Genomic DNA, 20,001 nt, shown 5'->3' on the forward strand with positions numbered 1-20,001 from the left:
ATCTCAAAATAAAATACAAGAAAAGGGCTGGGGATGTGGCTCAGTGGTTAAACACCATGGGGTTCAATCCCTGGTACAAGAATTAAAAAAATGTCTTATATAGAGTAAACAATGTGATAAAGACAAGTGTTTGGTTCCTCAGAATTCCACAGTGGCTGATTCCAGGGAGAAAATCAGCCATAGGTAAAACTTAATTATGCTTTTGGAGGCCCTTGGAGACTCCTGTGTGAAGAGAGTGATGTATGCTTGGCACAGTCTGGGGAAAGAGGGATGCCTGTGGGAGAGAAGACACAGCCAGGAGGAGTGTGTGGCTTTTAAAGGGTAATTCTGGACTCTCAAAGGGAGGAAGGAACCTATTTCCCCCACTTACAGCTGCACCTGCTTGCAAATGGGACAGAGCAAAGGATTTAGTCAAGTTTAGCTCTGATTTAGACTTGCTCTTGTGTGACTTTTTCTAACTTAAGGAAACTTCAAATTAGCAATGTTGAAATTTTGCTGAGAGGTGACAGTATAGTTTCGAGTCCACAGCATGAACCCTGAAGCCAGGCTGTGTGGGTCCCCATGGAAATTCTGTCACTTACAAGCCATGTAACCTTGGGCTAGCTTCTTGATCTCTATGAACTTCAGTTTTCTCCTTTCAAAAGAGGTTTTATGCCAGGCATGATGACACACCAGTAATCCCAGAAGCTCTGGAAGCTTAGGCAAGAAGACTGCAAGTTAAAACAAGCTCAGCAACTTAGCAAGGCCCTAAGCAACTTACTTAGCAAAACCATGTCATTAAATAAAATATAAAAAGAGCTGGGGATGTGGCTCTGTGGTTATAACAAAAGAGCTGGCTCTGTGGTTAAGTTCCCCAGGGTTCAATCCCTGGTACCAAAAAAAAAAGTTACAGTGATGTTTAAATGAAGAAATATACCTAAACCACTTAGCACTGTACCCAGCACACACGTGGTATTAATTAGTTGTGTATTTATAAGCTTGTACTGGCTCCAAAGAGTCATATGCTAACATGTCTCCCCAATTCCAAACTGAGTGTTATCAGTCATTACAGCAATAATTTGTTATATGTTTACCAGCATAAGGCACATCAAGAATTTTTAATATATAACTAAAGCACAGACTGGTTTATTTCAATTCTTTGCTTTTCTATAGATGACATAAACATTTAGAGGTTGCCCCCCAATCCTCAACCCACCAACCAATACTCTCGTGCTCTTCAAACTACAATAAAAGGATGCCCACAGGAGGTTAAAAACATTGTACTGAAAATGCTTTCAATACACTTAACCCACCAAATATCAAATCTCAGCCTGGCTTGCCTTAAACAAAGTCCAGTGGTGTGAGTCTACTGCAGAGCAAAATCACTGACACCATACCTCTTTTTGTTGTGAGGGGGTACTGGGGATTGAACTCAGGGGTGCTCAATCACTGAGACACATCTCATCCCCATTTTGTATTTTATTTAGAGACAGAGTTGCACTGAGTTGCTTAGGGCCTCACCAAGTTGGTAAAGCTGGACTCAAACTTGTGGTCTTCCTGCTTCAGCCTCCCAAGCTGCTGGGATTACAGGTGCAGGCCTGCACCCCTGTGCCCAGCACAGAGCTCAATTTATAACACAGTGTGGTAAACCTCATGGAATTCACTGAATATTGAACTCAAAGTGAAAAAAAAAAAGAGTGGTTGCCAAGATCTGCTCTCACATCACTGTAAAGTTGAAATATTTTAAGTCAACCCATCGTAAGGTGGGGGCCATCTCTATTTATGGAGTGCTATCAATCTGTCTAGCACAGACTCGCTCATTATAGGGTACAGAAATATCATGAAGGTCCAAATAACAATCTCCCTAACCTATTTCACAAAGATAAAGCCATGAGGAAGAATCAAACTCACCCCCACTCCCTGCCCATCAACCTCTGCTCATCTCTTAGGTTAAAGGAAGAGCAAGCAGGAATCTGTCACCAGCTAGCTGGGGAGAATTTCTTTGTCTGGAATCATGCTTAGTACCACCAAACTTTATGAGCTAGTATTTGTTTCCTCCCCCAGGAACCTCAGGTCTTTGCCCAGATAATGTGGATAAATACAGCCTGGCCCTGAGGCTGTGTCATCTGCTGCTCTACCTGTACTCCTACTATATACAAACCTAGCAAAACCATCATGGACCATAGGAGGGGCACACAGAACCCCATTCACGATCTGAGTGAGAATGTATCAGGACTCCAGAATGTGTCAAAGTGCTTTTTTCTACCACTTTCTACCACTGGGAGATATTCATTTCACCATTTTTAGCTGTGTCTTATGATGTAAGCTACTTGAAATTGTGCATGATACATTAATCACAACATCTAAGGATTATAGAGAATATATTCTTTTAAGCACTTTTTCTAACTCCTTTTTGCAACCCTGTGAAGTATATTGGTAATACTCCACTTGACAGGAGGAAAAGCTGAGCTTTAATAAATTAATTTGTGGGCTGGAGTTTTGGCTCAGTGGTAGAGTGCTTGCCTAGCACAAGTGAGGCACTGGGGTTCAATCCTCAGCACCACATAAAAATACATAAACCAGATAATGATATTGAGTTCATCAACAACTTAAAAACTATTTTTAAAAATGTCTCTAGTAAGACACTAATTCACACAAATATGCAGATCAAATGTCTCTGTGACTTAAAACTGCTCCCTAGCTGGGCATGCATGTAATCCCAGCAGCTCAGGAGGCTGAGGCAGGAAGTCAGCAAGTTCAAAGCCAGCCTCAACAACTTAGCAAGGCCCTTAGCAAGTCAGGGAAAACCTGTCTCTAAATAAAATACAAAGGGGACGGGGCTGGGATGTGGCTCAGTAGTTGAGTGCCACTGAGTTCAATCCTAGGTACAAAAAAAAAAAAAGAAAAGAAAAACAAATAAAAGAAAGAAAAAGAAAAAACTGTCTTCCAACTCCCTTCCTCTTAGGTAGTGAAAATTTTTACATGTATTAGAGATGATTTTTTTCTCACTTGAAAAGTGGCTGCAGCATCCTTCAGAGCAAAAATACTTCACCTCCCCAAAAAAGTGCAGGCACAAACTAGATTCACTAGGAATCTGTGCCTCAATGAAACCTGAGGGGGATATGATCATACTTTCCAATTCACAAAATGTTTTATGTCATCTGCACAGTCAAATGCAAAAGAAAAAAAACTGGGGATTATTCACACAACAGACAGCAGGCTTTAGTGTTAAAATCTCAGCTCCTATCCCTGCCCCCCCCCAATAAAAATTCATGGCAAGAACTTACATCAGAAACTGCAAGATTCTTGCTGAAACTGTATATGCTAATCAAGGACATACTGTGAAAAGTGATAACCCGTCTAAACATTTGCTTAAATAGGCACCAATCATGTTTGTTTTTAGCATTCTGTGGCTAATCTGCAGGTTACATGAGTTGAGGTCACATTGACTTTATACACCCATGTGTAGAAGTGGAATTAAAAAGTTATGTTTAGCTGGGTGCAGTGGTGCACACCTGTAATCCCGGCAGCTGTGAAGGCTGAGGTAAGTGGATTGCAAGTTCAAAGCCAGCCTCAGCAACTTAGTGAGACCCTGTCTCTAAATAAAATAAAAAAAGGGCTGGGAATATAGCTCAGTGGTTAAGTTCCCTTGGGTTCAATTTCAGGTATGAAACAGGAAAAAAAACTTGTTTAAAATATGTGGATTGATAAAATAAAAACAACAATCATTCTTCAACTTTGAAGAGGGGAGAATCCTTGTCAAAATGCTAAACAGAGTGTTTGTGAGGGGTGGATAAGAGGGGATTTTTTTGGCTTATCAGACCACAGTACAATTCTGCTCAGAAATTCATTTTACCAATTAATTAAGAGTTGCTCAGATAGTATGAAAACAATTTACTAGAAATGGATATCAGAGAAAACAGGTTTGTAGCTGTAACTCCACTCCACTCCTTTGAGGCAAAAACTTCTGGTATATTTTCTCCAGGGAAAGCACTACCTAGCATTCTAGCTTTTAACAAAATGATTCCAATTTTCTTTATGACTATGGAATTATAGAAGAAGGGAATCAATAGATCTTAAGTGATATGCCAACAGGTCATGATCAAGTATAATAAGTTCCTGTCTTCTATTTCAGTCTCAATTTATGTGTTAGGTTCTGGAAAGGTGTTAAGAAATATTTGTTTCCAAGCCAAAGGGACATGACATAAGCTCCATCTGTTGGTGGTAGACAGAGTCTTAGTTCAGTGGCAGGCTTGAAAGTTTCTTTCTTTATAGGATTCATGGTAGTCTGACTGATATATTTCATTCAGGGTACCCTCCCCTTGCACCCCTTCGTCTCTCCCTCTGACCCCTTTGTCTATGCTACAGTTATGGTATATGCATTTTCAAATATACCACTATTCTATATAATTAGCATATACAAAAAATCCGCCCTTTACAGGGGATTGAATCCAGGGACACTTAACCACTAATCCACATCCCCAGCCCTTTTTCATATTTTATTTAGAAACAGGGTCTCACTGAGTTGCTTAGGGACTTGCTTTTGCTGAGGCTGGTTTGAACTTGCAATCCTCCTGCCTCAGCCTTTAGAGCCACTAGGATTACAGGTATGCACAACCACACCTGACTGGGAACTATATTTTTTAGGAGAGGGGTCAAAGTACTAGAGTGCCTGTTACAAGAGCAGTCCCTTGTTCTTCTTTTGCTGACATACTTCAGTGTGCTCTCATTTCTAGCAGCCCTTGCTTGCAAGGCTTTATGGAATCAGCAAGGTTTTGAGCAGCTGTTAGCTAAAGTCACCACCGAAAGGAAAAGGAAAAAAATTCCAGTGTGCTCATTGCATTCCCAGGATTTGCCCTTGCTCTGTTCCACTTGTTCTCTGGCTGACAGGCTGCCCACAGAGCAACCTGCTTTATAATCCAGAGACTGGGGAGGCTTCAAGTTGCAAGTCACATATTAACAAAGAGGATTTATCTCATCACTGCAGCCCAACAGATGCACACAAACTTCAGACTTACTGCAGATGCTATAAGTGTGCTCCCAATTTGCTTTTTCATTATTGGTGCTTAATGGAGAGGAGAAATAATGCCACTGATATTCTAGGCTCACACTACCTAAGGATTCAAGCAGGCTGCTGGGCTCCATCTCCAATGATAAAAGGATCGGAAATGAGGAAGAGAGAAATATTCTGAGCCTGTGCTGTCTGATCTCTGCCACAAAACTTCAACCCTGCCATTAGCTGCAAACATGTATGGGCACTGGAGATCCAGTGAGATACTGTGATATTTATTTACTTGTGTGTGGGAAGGGTGGATGAAAAGCTACACATATTTGGAGTTTCAACAATAATTTTAAACAATGGCATGACATCCTTGGAAACAGAACCCTATGCCTCTAAACTTAAAGGACATGGGAAGACACTTGCTTAAAATAAATCAATTTGGATGGGTACAGCCACTCTGGAAAGCAGTATGGAGATTCCTCAGAAAGCTTGAAATGCAACCACCATTTGACCCAATGAAACCACATGGTATCTCATCAAATAGTGTGCACTGTTATATGTAGTAGTAAATTTGGGAAATAACCCAAATATTCACCTATAGGATATCAATCACAAAATTATGGCACATGCATATGTGGAAATTCTATGTTACCACTAAAAAAGCGCCCACTTGTAATCCCAGCCACTCAGGAGGTGGAGGCAGGAGTAAAAAGAGTTCAAAGCCAGCCTCAGAATCTTAAGAGACCCTAAGCAACTCAGTGAGACCCTGTCTCTAAATAATATATTTAAACAGGCTGGGGATGTGGCTCAGTGGTTAAGCACCCTGGAGTTCAATACCCAGTACCAAAAACAGAAAGAAAGAAATGAGACTCATTTCACATACACAGTCATACACAATCACTGTCATGGTAAGGAAATATCTAAATGCAAGGATGAGATAGAAATGATAAATATATTTGTAGAAAAGCCAACACATGTATGCATAGATATTTCAATACTTAGACGAAAAGTTAGGAAAAGATGTACCTCACAGGACCCAAAAATGAAGTAGGGCTTCTGCTTTTGACTTTCTGCATTTCTGAAATATCAGATTTTCTTTGAACCAACATAAGTTGTCTCTCAGTATCTGTGTAGGTTTGGTTCCATGACCCACCTAACCTAATACCAAAATCTGTGGAAGCTCAACACTCACATAAAATGGGATAGACTTTGCATAGGACCCACCTACAACCTCCCATATAATTTAAATCATCTCCAGACCACTTATAAAACATCCAATAGAGTGCCTACACAATATTTCACTTGTGTGCATTTAGGGTGTTATGTAGGATGTAGTCATTTCAAGTTTTGCTTTTGGGGATTTTCTAGAATTTTTGATTTTGAGGAGTTTCTGGAATTTTTGCTTTCTAATTATTTTTTATTCTTTTTTAATCTGTGGAGGCAATTTTCTCAGAGGTCCGACATCTCTTAATCTTAAAGCAGTTTTGAGGGCAGGTAGGGTCCAAATCCGTTCCAGTTTCAAGCCCTTTGTTGGATACTCAGTATCAAGGCATCAGTAATTATTGGTTCCACAAGTATAATTAGAGGAGCAGAACAATCAGTTCTTCCCCAAAATCCCAGAAAGCATCTCCTTTTGTGGGGTGCTCTCAAGAGCTCGGAAGAATGTAGAGACACTGTGAGGAGCCTTGCGCTACAGGGCAGGACCATGGTGCATGTGGTCAAGGGCCCAGCCAAGGGCAGAGGGACCAAGCTCTGCAAAAATCAAGGCAGGGCCGCACTCCTCACGAATCCTCATCCCAGCCCCACTGCCATGAGTAAGGCGATTCCGGGCACGTGCAAGGCACCACCTACCTTACAGCTCTTAAGAAGCAGCTCAGGCAGCAGGTGGAGGGGCGGCTAAGGCAGCGGCAGCAGGCAGAGCAGCAGAGGTGGCGGGAAGCGGGGCTGAGGCCGTGGGAAGCGGGGCTGAGGCCGCCAGGGCAGCAGCGGGATGGCGCTGGCAAGTGGGGCTGCGGTGGCGGCGTCTGTAGGCGGGGAGGAGGCAGCAGCTGCAGGTGGAGCAGCGGTGGCGGCGGCAGCAGCAGCGGGCTCTGGAGCATGTGGAGCGGCGGCGGGGGCACGCGAGGCTGAGGGGGCAGCATTGGCGGGAGGTGGGGCGGTAGTTCCAGTGGCGGGAGGCAAGGCAAAGGTAGCAGCAGGTGGGGCCGCGGAGGTGGCGGGAAGCGGGGCGGAGGCCGTGGGAGGCGGGGCCTTGGCCGCCAAGGCAGCAGCGGGATGGCGCTGGCAAGTGGGGCTGCGGTGGCGGCGTCTGTAGGCGGGGAGGAGGCAGCAGCTGCAGATGGAGCGGCGGTGGTGGCTGTGGCAGCAGCAGCGGGGGCGGGAGCAGGCGGAGCGGCGGTGGCGCACATGAGCCTGAGGAGGCAGCATTGGCAGCTGGTGGGGCGGTAGTTCCAGTGGCAGGAGGCGAGGCAAAGGTAGCAGCAGGCGGGCCAGCAGCAGCAGTGGTGGCAGAAACGGAGGCGGTGGCAGGCGGGGCGTCGTCCGCAGCAGGCAGCGAGGTGCCACAGCGGCAGGCAGCGAGGTGCCACAGCGGCAGGCAGCGAGGTGCCACAGCGGCAGGCAGCGGGGCTGGTCGTCAGGCGGCCTGGCGTCCGCAGCAGGAGGGGGGCGTCGTCCGCAGCAGGCAGCAAGGTGCCACAGCCGCAGGCAGCGGGGCGTGGGCGTCAGGCGGCCTGGCGTCCGCAGCAGGAGGTCGGAGGTGACTGTGGCGGCAATCGGGTGGGAGCCAGAGGCAGCCGCGGCAGGCAGGTCTGAGGCATTGGCGGCGGTGGCGGCGGCAGGAGTGTGGGTAGGTGGGGTGAGATGGCACCGCCTGGTCTGTCCTGGCCTGTCAGGGCGCGGGCGGTGGTGTTCTGGTTTCTGCCACCTTGTCCCTGCAGTATGGGGCGGAGGAGACGCCCCTGATATGTAGTTCCGACTGGGTGGATTGGTTCCCAAAGGATTTCTTCTCTGGTGGAGAGGAGAAGGATGAGTTCAAAGCTGAGGATTCTGCTCTTGAGGATGCTGCACAGCCGCAAGTCCTCCATTCAGAGGGTGAGTTGGTGGTGTTGGGTACTTCTGTCCTCCCTTGGCTCCCCTCCAGTGTCCCAGGTGGCCGCTATCAGGAGTCCCAGAGGAGGGTGATGGTCATGCTGGCCTACACCTGGGTCGCAGCGCACGGGGAGGGGATAAGACGAAGAGACCAAAGGGAAGGCTCAGGTAGGGAAAGAACTGCGGAGGGACGCCTGGTGGGGGAAAGGGAGATTGCAGGAGCAGGAGGTCAGAGGTAGCGGGCTTCCCCCCTCTGCACCCTCATCGCAGGGCCGCCAACTTCCAACCACAGCGGCGACTTTCAGTTTCATTTCCACGGACCCTCCTGCCTGGGCTGTAGCCATCGCTGAGATGCCCAGTATGTTCAGCTGCCGGCAGCTCCAGGAGATGGGCCAGTGCTTGGAGAGTTTCCTAGTCGTTAGAGGACAGGACATGGAGACAGATCCCGAGCAGCTGCGAACCATTTATAACAGCGACTTCAAGATCAGGTACCGGCCTATGCAACCCGGCCCGAATCATGGGCCCTGTGTACCTCTACTATCTCCTGCCACTCCCCTCGCACTTCTCACTTTAGTGCAACCAAACTGTATGTGATACTAATCATCACTCACTATTACTGAGGTCTCCTATGTGCCAGGTGCTGGGCTAAGTGGCTTGCAGCAATGCTACCATCTTGGGTGAGGCTCACAGCAACCTTTAAAAGAGGCAAGCCTTGCCATTCCCATTTCATAATGGAGGGAAGCGAGGCTCCCAGAGGTGCAGGAATGGCCCAGAGGTAGCGAGGTCACACCCCTCACCTTGACTCACTGTGCCCTCCGTCTTTTGCCTGAGTAGTGCCCATTCATCTTTGGGAGACCAGTCCCCTCCCCTAGGCTGCCCTGGGAGCCTCAGAGGCTGCACTGCGGTCACACACTGGAATCTCTGGGTTCAGTCTGAGTGCTTCTCAAGGCAAATCTGGCCTACGTCAGCAAGACTCAGGTCAGGTTCTTCAAACTGGACCACTGGACTGACTCGCGGCTTCCAGAAAAGAGGAGAATGAAGCTGAGCTCAGATATCAGCAAGCACCATAAGTCACTGCTAGCCAAGATCTTTTATAACAGGTGTGTGTACGTGTGTGTGTGTGTGTGTATTTGTTCGTGAACACACACTTGCTTGTGAGGGGTACTCAGGGCATGGGGGAAGGGGCTGTCTAACCAAGAAGAGTAGTTTGCTCAGGTTGTGGGGAGGCCTCTTCCTTAAGGAATGGGGGAAGCAGGTGGGGGGCTTGGCTGTGGGTGAGAGCATGGCTGGCACTCTCCCCAGGGCATCCCCCAGCCCAGGCCGCTCCTGCCCTAGCCCCCACCCTTGACTCCCACTCTCCCCAGGGCTGAGTATCTTCATGGGAAGCATGGGGTGGACGTGGAAGTCCAGGGGCCCCATGAAGCATGAGATGAGCAGCTCGTTATCTGCCTGGGTTTGAACCACAAGGAGGTGCTGACCCTGAGGCTCTGGGACGGAGGAAACAAACCTGCTACCCTCAGTCACCTCTTCCCACTCTGCCAGAAACCCCAGTTTGCCTTCTACTATGGTGACCAAGATCTGCCCTGCCTGCTGGGCCCCGGTGAGTAGCTTTCCAAAGGGAAGAATTCTGGTGGGCAGGGCTTGTCCTAGCAGGGCTGCAGCTTTGGAGCACACACTTTGGCTGTCCAGTAGTCTCCTCTCGGGATAGGTCTGGCTGGGCAAGTGTCAGGGTCAGCATGTTGGTGGGAGGGTCCCTGCCTTCCCTCCCCCCTCCCATTCACTCAGCCTTCTTCCTGCAGGTGAATGCTATGAGTTGCATGTGCACTGTAAGACCAGATTTGTGGGCTACTTCCCAGCCACGGTGCTCTGGGAGCTGCTGGGACCTGGGAAGTCAGGTTCAGAAGGAGCTGGCATCTTTTTACATTTCCCGTTTCTTGGCTGCCATCGCCCACAGCCCTATGGCTGCACAATTGGAGCCCATGACTCCCTTCAAGCACACCTGGATCACTGGAAACACTGTGTTGACCAACCGGATAGAGGAAGGAGAAAGACCTGACCTGTAAGCCCTCCCTCCAGACCTGACAGGGCTTGGCCTGTCCTTATCACAACAGTGTGGACCCTTGGTAAAAGCCCAGAGCTGGGAACCAAGGGACCCTTTATTCCCTCCTCTGGGCTCAGAAAAAAAAATTCTGCCTAGGAAGCAAACTGCAGGAGAGTAGCAGGAACAAGGACAGTATGAAAACATTTTTTAAGAAGTATTTTCACTGTGTAATGAATTATCAGGCAGCCCATTATAGACCGACACACACCTCTCCCCCCACCCTCTCTCTCTCTTTCTCTCACAGCATTGGGGATCAAAACCATGCATGCTAAGCCCATGTTCTACCCAGCCCCCTCTCTTCTCTTTTTAAATTAAAAATAATTGGTAGTACTGGGAATTGAAATCAGGGACACTTTACCACTGTGCTATAGCCCCACTTCTTTTTATTTTGAGACAGGGTCTTGCTAAGTTGTTGAGACTGGCCTTGAAATTTTGATCCTTCTGACTCAGCCTCCTGAGGTGCTGGGATTATTGGCATGCATCACTGCACCCAGATCTCTCTCTTTTTAAAAACAACTTTACTGAAATAATTCACATATCATACAGGTCAGTGATTTTTTTTTAGTATGTTCACAGATATGTGCAACCATCATTACAGTCAGTTTTAGAACATTTTATTATGCCAAAGAAGAGAAACCCAATACCCTTCAGCTACCACCCTTTTTTCACTCACCCACCTGCTTAGTACTTAGCAGCCACTCACTTTATCTCTGTCTCCATAAATTTCTCTGTGCTGGACATGTCATGCGAGTGGACTCATGTGTAAACATCTTTTCGACATAGGTAGCTAGTTACAAAATACTGTAGGACCTTCACAGTTAGATAATTGTTCACTTTTTGTTAACAATATATAGGTGCCAGGTGCAGTGGCACATGCCTTTAATCCTAGTGATTTAGGAGGCTGAGGCAGAAGAATTACAAGTTTGAAGCCAGCCTCAGCAACTTTGTGAGGCCCTACACAACTTACTGAGACCCTGTCTCAAACCAAAATTAAAAAGGGCTGGCTGGGGATGTGGCTGAGTGGTAAAGTGCCCCTGGGTTCAATTTCTGGTACCCCAAAACAAAAACAATATATATACACATATAATATAAATTAATCTGGAAGCCTGCATACCCCCAAAAATTAACATTGGCTGTCTCAGGATGGTAAAAATGTTATTATAATTTTTTGCCAGATTCTTTTTTAATAATGAAAATGTATTATAAATAATATATTTTAAATATTCCAAGTATTGGGATTTCCAAAATTGGTCCACCCATGGACTGAGCAGCCACATGAGCTAGTGAGCTCCATGTCCTTGGGCAGAGGCTGCCGACCACCCTTTGGAAATGGCATCACAGGGGTCCTTGTGCCTCCTCCACGGAGGGGCATTCCCAGAGTCTTGAAGGTGACAAGTTCAATGTTTATGACAGCTTTTCCCCCTACTTCTGCAGTGCTAAAGGCCATGACTTGAAGGTAAGTATGGAACTGGGGACCTACTACCCACCCCCATGCCTCAGGCAGCTGCTCCCCATCCTTCTTCAGAGAACAAGTATCTTCACTGCCTCAAAGGAGATTGCTGAGATCAAGTAAGTGCTTTCCTTCAGTACCCCACTCCCGTCTTCCCTCTCCCTGCTGGCCTCTGCCTGTTGCTTTGGATGTCTGTCCAGCCTCCCAGGCTCTCTTTGTTCACCCTTGCTGAGCAGCCCACTTGCCAGTTGCTGTTCCAAATGGGCCTTGCCCATTCTGGTGGGGAACAGTGAGCACTGATCATTTCTTTTATTTTATCTTGTACATTCCATATTCTGGTGAGTGCTTTGAAGAACTCAAGTAATGCTAAAGTAAAACCAAAGCAGGACAAGGGGATGAATTGGTGATGTTTTACAGAGAGTAGTCAGTCCTGGTCTCTTTGAGGAGGTGACATTTGAACAGAGAATGATATTTGAATGAGGTTAGGGTGTGAGTCATGGAAGGAAGATCTGGGGAAGAATGTTTCCGCCATAAGATCTACCGCGGATACTCAAGTCAGGTCTGAGGTTGGGTCAAGGACATTGGAGGAAGCAAGAGTTGGGGCTCCCTTCTTCAAGGCCTCTGACCCAATCCATTTCTCTGTCCTTCTGGTCTTCTCTGATTAATGGTGTGTTCCTAGTTGCAAATGGGAGGGGCTAGATGCTCCTGGTCATGGGGGTGCTTGATCTGTCCCTTTTCTGCCCTTCCCACTTCATCCTCCAACCATCACTGCCAGGGCCCAGCTGGAGACAGCCCTGACGTGGAGGAACTATGAGGTGAAACTCTGACTGCTGCTGCACCTGGAGGAGCTGCAGATGGAGCATGACATCTGGCACTATGACCTGGAATCAGTGCCCATGACCTGGGACTCCATGGACCAGAACCCCAGGCTGCTCACTCTGGAGATTGGGGCTCAGATCAGGTGCAGGGAGGGCAGGCTCAAGTCAGCCAACCTCTATAGGCCATTCCTAAATACAGGTCAAACCTAGAAAAAGGATGAAATGGTTCCTGTCCCAGAGGGGTCAGCAAGGGATAGGGTGGGCATCCTTTGCCCAAAATGGTGTCAGAGCAGGACATTGGGGTTTTAATCTAGACTTTGCTACTACTGGCTGTGTGATCTTGGGCAATATCCTTGCTTTCTCTGAGCCATAGGTTCCTTATCTAAAAAGCATAAAGCTGGACTGGATAATTCTTAGGCCCCTTTCTAGCACACAGATTTTGAATGTGTGTACCTTAGACCAGAATTGCCCATGAGAATAAATTTCTCCACACAAATGCAGGTGGGAAGAGAGAACAAGGATGATCATGGCAAGATGACTACAGGAGATGAGTTTTAACAATATTTTAAAGGCAGAGTAGAACTGAGCTGGTGAGAGGGCAGCTGAGTAGAGTGGGAAGCAGCTGCCAGGCCTTAAACTAGCACCCTGGAGTTCTGAACCTGTGAGCAGCTTGGGAAGGTTGTATTCTTCCTCTCCCCACAACTCCTGTCTGGTGGGAGAGGAAGGGAAATAGGGAAAACGCAGCTCTCTGAGTCTTGGGTTAGAAGGCCAGAGCCTCAGTTTTCGTCCCTCAGAGATCTGGAGAGCCTGGAGGTTGGGTCCTTCAGTGACCATGCTTGGGACAGAAGCTTGCTTATGTTCACACCCTGTAGGTTCCTGGTGTGACTGAGAGCCACCCCTCAGTGCTGCGGGGGGACCACCTGTTTTCCCTCTGTCCTCTGAGACACACCAGGAGGACCCCATCACCTACAAGGGCTTCATGCACAAGGTGGAACTGGACCATGTCAAACTGAGCTTTTCCATGAGGTGGGTGTTGGGGGAACCCTTCTTCAGGCTTCTCCCTCAGGTCAGGGGAGACAAGAGGCTTTCTCCTAGGATGAGTGGATCCCAAGCACAGGGCAGGGGCTTTTCTTCCAGGGAACTCTGAGCTACCTCAGCAGCTGCCTCTCCTAGGGAGCTTTTATGGAAGTCTTGGAAACAGGGAGTGGAGCAGAGGGAGGTGGAGGGAGGTCCTGGCTTTTTACTGTCTGGCCCACCTAACTGGAACTACTCTACCTTTCTCCCTATCCAAACCCTCCTGAACCGATTTGTGGATGGGCTGACCTTCAAGGTGAACTTCACCTTCAACCGCCAGCCCCTGCAGGTCCAGCATCGGGCCCTGGAACTGACAGGGTGCTGGCTGCTGTGGTCCATGCTTTTTCCTGTGGACTCCTGTGGGGTCCTGCTGCTGCCCTCAGATGTGAAGCTCAAGTGAGACTGAGGGCAGGGGACTCCAGGGCTGGTTGGAGTGTGGGGCTTGGGGATGGAGTCCTAGAGGCTTCTGGGATGCTGGCTGGATAAGTTGAAGTTTGGATTCCCGGCCTCCCTGCCAGGCTGTATGACTGGAGTCTGGAGTCACACCCAGAGCAGCTGCAGGCCATAAAGCACATTGTTATGGACACCACACATCCAGCCCCCTACATCATCTTTGGGCCTCCAGGCACTGGCAAGACTGTCACATTAGTAGAGGCCATTAAGCAGGTGAGGCTTGAGGATAAACCTGGGACCTATATCCTTGACTCCCCCAGATGGAGCGGTTTTCCCCAAATTCTGATTTCCTTCATCTCCCTGAAAGTTCTTGTTTCTCAGCAGCCATCAAAAGTAGGTGGGGAGGGCTAGGGCTGTAGCTCAGTGGCAGAGCACTTGCCTGGCATGGGTGAGGCACTGGATTCAATCCTTAGCATCACATAAAAATAAACAGATAAAATAAAGGCATTCTGTCCATCTACAACTACAATTTTTTTTAAAAAAAAAGTGGGGAGCTAGAGTCAGTGTGGCTGTTGAGCACTGTTGGGTAGGTTGGGCACTGTGTGGCTCTTGGAATGACTTTTTGCATTTTGGTATTCATAGACTTGTGTGTTTTATTGCAGTTGTTGTCCCACGTCAAAGTGCTAATTGAACTAGCAGGGCTCCAGGATAGAACTTGTCATTTATATCACTGCCTCCCTTGGCTGTGGGAGGCAGATGCTTCACTGCCCCAGTGTGAGTCACTAGAGTTTGGGAAACTGCTTCCCACACTCTACCTGTCCGCATCTCAGGTGGTGAAGCACTTGCCCGAAGCTCACATCCTAGCCTGCGTTCCATCCAACTCGGGTGCTGACCTTCTCTGTCAGCGGCTCTGGGTCCACCTGCCCAGCTCCATCTACTGCCTCCTGGCCCCCAGCAGGGACATCCACATGGTACCTGAGGACATTAAGGTCAGGGAAGTGCAGAGGGTCAAGGGATGGCAGATGTCTGGGAGACTCTAAGGGTAAACCAGAAAAGTAGGGAGACTTGGATCCTCATCCTTGGGTGGGTGAGAACCCTCTCTGGGCCTCAGTTTCCATGTCTATAAAGTGGCCCAGTGCCAGAGTGAGGGTGGGCATGGGTAGAGCCAAGCTGATGCCTCATGTTGCTTCACAATCCACAGCCCTACTGTAACAGGGATGCGAAAAAGGGGGAGTATGTGTTTCCTGCCAAGAAGGAACTGCAGGAATATTGCATCTTAATTACCACTCTCATCATGGCCAGCAGGTGGAGAGTGTGTGTGTAAATAAAAGGGTAGTGGGCTGGGAAGATGGGGAAGGGTTTTCAGTGGGTGAGTGAGGGATCAGATTGGGTGAGCATTCAGGTTTGGTAGTTGGGTGCCTGGGGATGACCCTGCCTGGCCTGACACCTCCCAGGTTGGTATAAGCCCAGTTTCCCATTGATCACTTCACACACACCTTCATCGATGATGCTGGCCACTGCATGGAACCTGAGAGTCTGGTGGCCATAGTAGGTGAGCGGCTCAGAGTGGGGTACAGGTGTGCCACCCTGCATGGGGAGATCCCATCACTTACCTTTCTCCTCATACCACCTTTGCCTTCTAGGACTGATGGAAGTTAAGGAAACAGGCAATCCAGGAGGGCAACTGGTGCTGGCTGGAGACCCTTGACAGCTGGGACCTGTGCTGCAGTCCCCACTGACACAGAAGTATGGGCTGGTGTACTCGCTGCTGGAATGGCTGCTCACCTACAATGCCCTGTACAAGAAGGGCCCTGATGGCTATGACCAAGCTCATCACCTCAGTTCATAACCAAGCTGCTATGAAACTACAGATATGCCCACACCCTCATCTCCCTCCACTGCTAGCCCATGCCTTCGTACCCATTGTGCTCCAGCAGGAGGCTGTGGTCTGCATTCCTGGTGCTCTGTGCCTCTGTGATGCAGAAAGGAGTATAGACTGGAAGGTCGGAGGCCTCCTTTAGCTAGTGGTTTTATTCTGGACTACTGAGATTATCTAGATATGGGGGTGGTCAGACACCAGGATTTGTCTCATGTCTGTCTCGGATGGCATTTCCAGGCAATCCAAGGAGAAATGAGAAAAAGAATAGTTTTTCATAAACATATTATCAGATTAGAGGGCTAGGCAGGGTTGTTTGTTTTGCAGTGGTGGGGATTGAACCCAGGCTCTCACACATGCTAGGCACATTCTACCACTGAGTTACATAGCCAGCTCTGTTTTGTTTTGTTTTGTTTTAAGAGTCTCTTTGTTCCCCAGGCTGGCCTCAGGCAGTCCTCCTGCCTCAGCCTCCTGAATAGCTAGCTGGACCTACAAGCACACAGAACCACACCCTGTTTATATACTTCTTTTACTGAATAAGTTTAGACATTAAAAATGCTTGGATGAGTACCATATAGGACAGTTGCAGAAAGGAAATGTTATTGTATCATTACTACTTTTATTTTTGGATTTAACATATTATCTCAAATAAGGGTAATGGGAAGTGATACATTGTTTCTGTACTGACCTTCCTTGGCAAAATTGAAAGCTGAGTCCCTAATTTCTTAGTTTTTTCTTTTTCTTTCTTTCTTTTTTTTTTTTTTTTTTTGAGGGATGGAGTGTGCCAGGGATTGAACTGGGCACATGACCACTGAGCCACATCTCCAGGCCTATTTTGTATTTTTTTAGAGACAGGGTCTTACTGAGTTGCTTAAGTGCCTTGCTTTTTGCTAAGGCTGGCTTTGAACTGGTCATCCTCCTTCCTCTGCCTCCAAAGCCACTGCAATTACAGGCATGCACCACCATGCCTGGCAAATCTTAGTTTTTAAAAGTAATTTGAAAATAATAATAATAATTTCACTGTTCACTGGATCCCTATGGACCCACAAGTTCTGCTTTATGTGGTGTGCAATGCCTGGCAGGAGAGCTTGCAGGTGAATGTGTCCTGCTATGCAGAAAGCAGGAAGCAAGATGCTCATGTGTGGACCTAAAGCCTGTCCCCCAAGGGCAGGACAAAAGTAATCCAGGCCTTGGTCTAGCTCTCCCTCCCTCCTGCCTCTCAGGTCCCATCCCATCATCCTGGACATTCCCAACCAACTCTACTACGATGGAGAGCTACAGGCCTGTGCAGATGTGGTGGATCAAGAGTGCTTCTCCCGCTGACAGGGTCTGTCTCAAAAGGTGAGGCTGGAAAGAGCAGGACTCAGGCCCCCACCCCCATATCTTGATTGTTTACTGAAGGTAGGAAAAGGCTCCACTGAACACCAGGGGTCCCTCCAGTTGTCACCTTGGCCTAATCTTCCTTATTGCCTGCAAGGGTTTTGGAGTGGGAGGGAAGGGAAGCAGGGAAGTCCAGTTGAGGGTTTCTTCTAACCTATGACCAGGGATTTCCCATCATCTTTCATAGTGTGATGGGCAAAGATGAGCATGAGTGCAATAGCCCATCCTTCTTCAACCCTGAAGAGGCTGACACGGTGACCTCCTACCTGAGCTGCTCCTGGCCCCTTCCTCTAAAAAGGGGAAAGCATGCCTGAGCCCACAAAGCATTGGAGTCATCTCGCCATTACCGGAAGCAGGTCAGGCCCTCAGTTCCCAGCAAGGATGGGTCCTCCCCCAGGTGATACCTCTGGAACAGCCCTGGCCTCTGCTGGCCCTATATCTCAGAAGAGTGCAGAGGTCAGCTTCCTCCTCCCTCTTTGCTCCCCAGCTCTCTGGCCTCCTTCCTGCCTGGTTCCTCTTGAATTGAGGTGACTGCATAAGAGAAAGATGCCTTTCCCTTCATTCCAGGTGGAAAAATCCATTATTGCATCACCAAACTTGACAGGGAGCTTCAGAGACTGGAAGGACTTGAAGGTGACTCACTACTTCACATTCACTCTCACCTTCTTTGTACCCTTCTTTTTCCCAAATCAGAGACCTCAGCTCCTGTGCCACTGCTTCAGTCTGGCCCATGTCCCTGTCCCACCTCCACTGCCTTGGACAGAACTGGGTTTTTCCCCATCCTCTTGCTCCTCAAAGCTCCAGCTTATAGTTCTGGCATGAGATCAGGAAGCCTGCATGTTTAACAACCTCCCACATCACTGTGATTGGGCAGGTTTGAGGTCTTTGCCCTAAGAATGAAGTCCAAATGCCACAGCCTACCCCCATTTGTCATGTGATATTGTCACCTCATCTCCACCCTCAGTAGCTTAACACTTGCTCTGAGATGGTGATTCTTAATACAGAGAAAAATCACCTGGAGGGATGTTAATACTACCAGGGCCCCTCCCAGCCAATTAACACTGATATCTGGGGGCAGAGCCAGGGCACTAGTATTTTTTTTACAGCTCCTCAGGTACAAGCCTGAAACCTACTCTTTTGAGATTTGGAGACATCTGCCTTGGAAAATTCTGATCAGGAAGTCTGGGTTAGGGCCCAAGGTTCTATAGTCTTAACAAGTACTTGCTGATTATCTCCAGGAAAGTTTTAGAAACACTCTTTTTATTTACTGTGTTCTTTGAAACACTGTTTGCTTTGTTCTGATGACTTTACAGGCCCGAATCCCAGAGCTAGCTTTACTCTTGAGGCTTGTACTTCCAGAGCATGCCTCTTGTCCCCTGTGGCAGCACTCACCCACTGATTGACAATTGCCCAGTGTACCCTCCTTGCAGCTCAAGCGCCATGTGGCAGACATCCCTTAAGTTCCCCTTGAACCCACCTATTCTCACGCCCTGACTCTATCTCTTCTAGGTGGACTCTGTGGAAGAATTCCAAGGCCAAGAATGCAGCGTGGTCTTCATCTCTACTGTGCGAAGCAGACAGAGGTTTGTGCAGCTGGATCTGTTCTTTAACCTGGGTTTCCTTAAGAACCCCAAGGTTGGAGGGCTGGTGGGTGTAGCAGGAATTCTTCCTTCCTCTGGCCTTTCCTTCCCATGACCCCACCACTTCTTCCTTCCAGAGGTTCAACGTGGCTGTGACCTGGGCCAAAGCTTTGCTCATCATAGTGGGCAACCCCATTCTCTTGGGCCATGACCCCGACTGGAAAGCGTGAGCATTCCTGCCCTGTAATCCCTCATGGTTGCCACAAGCCCCAGCTTAGGCAGCTGTATCTTCATTAGTACCTGTTTATGGCTCAATCCTCAGGATCAGTTAATCTTCATAAAACCTCCATCTTATTTGTAAGTGAGCTGACATTTAGAGCTTGAGCAACCAAAGCTCAGATGTGGCAGGACCCAGGCCTCGCCTCCAGCCTGTGCTGGTACTCCTCATCCAGGCCTGCATGGCTCTGTGTGTCAACACCTCTGTCCCCCACAGATTCCTGGAGTTCGGTAAAGAAATCAGAGGGTATACAGGGTGTCCCTTTCCTGGACCTACAGAATGGACAGAACTTACTTCAAGATCTGAGCAAGCTCAGCCCCTCTATCTTAGGTATGACTAGGCCAGGGTGGACCAGGCAGGGGACAGTGGTAGAAGAGAAGGTAAAGAAGACAAACCATACCTCCTTTCTTTCTAGGGCCCCATGGTCATGACTACCTCCCCCAGGAGTGGGAGAGTAAAGGGGGCCTGTCCCTGCAAGTGGAGCCCCAGTGGAGGAATTCGCTCTGAAGACACAGCTGCCTGCCTTCTCACACCAAGCCAAGCCTTAGCCCGCTGCACCCAATCCTGAACCAGAATCCAGCTGGGCTGCCCCTCTAAGGGACAGGAAGGCTGGGGGATGGTGTTTACAACCAAGCCATTCCACCCCTTTCACTGCTGGGGATAATGACACATCAAGCTGCTTGTTAGCATTGTTATGGGGGAAGGGGAAGAAAGAAAAACTCTGAAAACAAAAAATCTTATTCTATGCAAAATCCTCTAGATCGTGTCTCCTCTTCTTGGGCCCAGCTTCCTGTGTCCCCAAGCTGACCTGCAAGAGGCTGAGACTGTCACACCCTGTCCAGGGCCACATCTCCTCACAGCCTCCATGTCCAGGGGAGGAAACTCAGTGGGAAGCCACCCACCAGTTACTAAATTTAGTCCAGACTAGAGACCATGCCCCTCACCTACCCCCCAGGCTAAGCCAGGCATGACCTCATCTCT

At 48.4% G+C, this 20,001-nt stretch overlaps 1 pseudogene; it reads left to right on the plus strand.

Moving 5' to 3' along the window:
• Nucleotides 1-8,422: 8,422 nt before the first annotated feature.
• Nucleotides 8,423-19,772, plus strand: LOC144374166 (helicase MOV-10-like; annotated as a pseudogene).
• Nucleotides 19,773-20,001: the final 229 nt, after the last annotated feature.

This window comes from Ictidomys tridecemlineatus, unplaced genomic scaffold (assembly GCF_052094955.1).
Source record: "Ictidomys tridecemlineatus isolate mIctTri1 unplaced genomic scaffold, mIctTri1.hap1 Scaffold_600, whole genome shotgun sequence".
NCBI classification, from domain to species: domain Eukaryota; kingdom Metazoa; phylum Chordata; class Mammalia; order Rodentia; family Sciuridae; genus Ictidomys; species Ictidomys tridecemlineatus.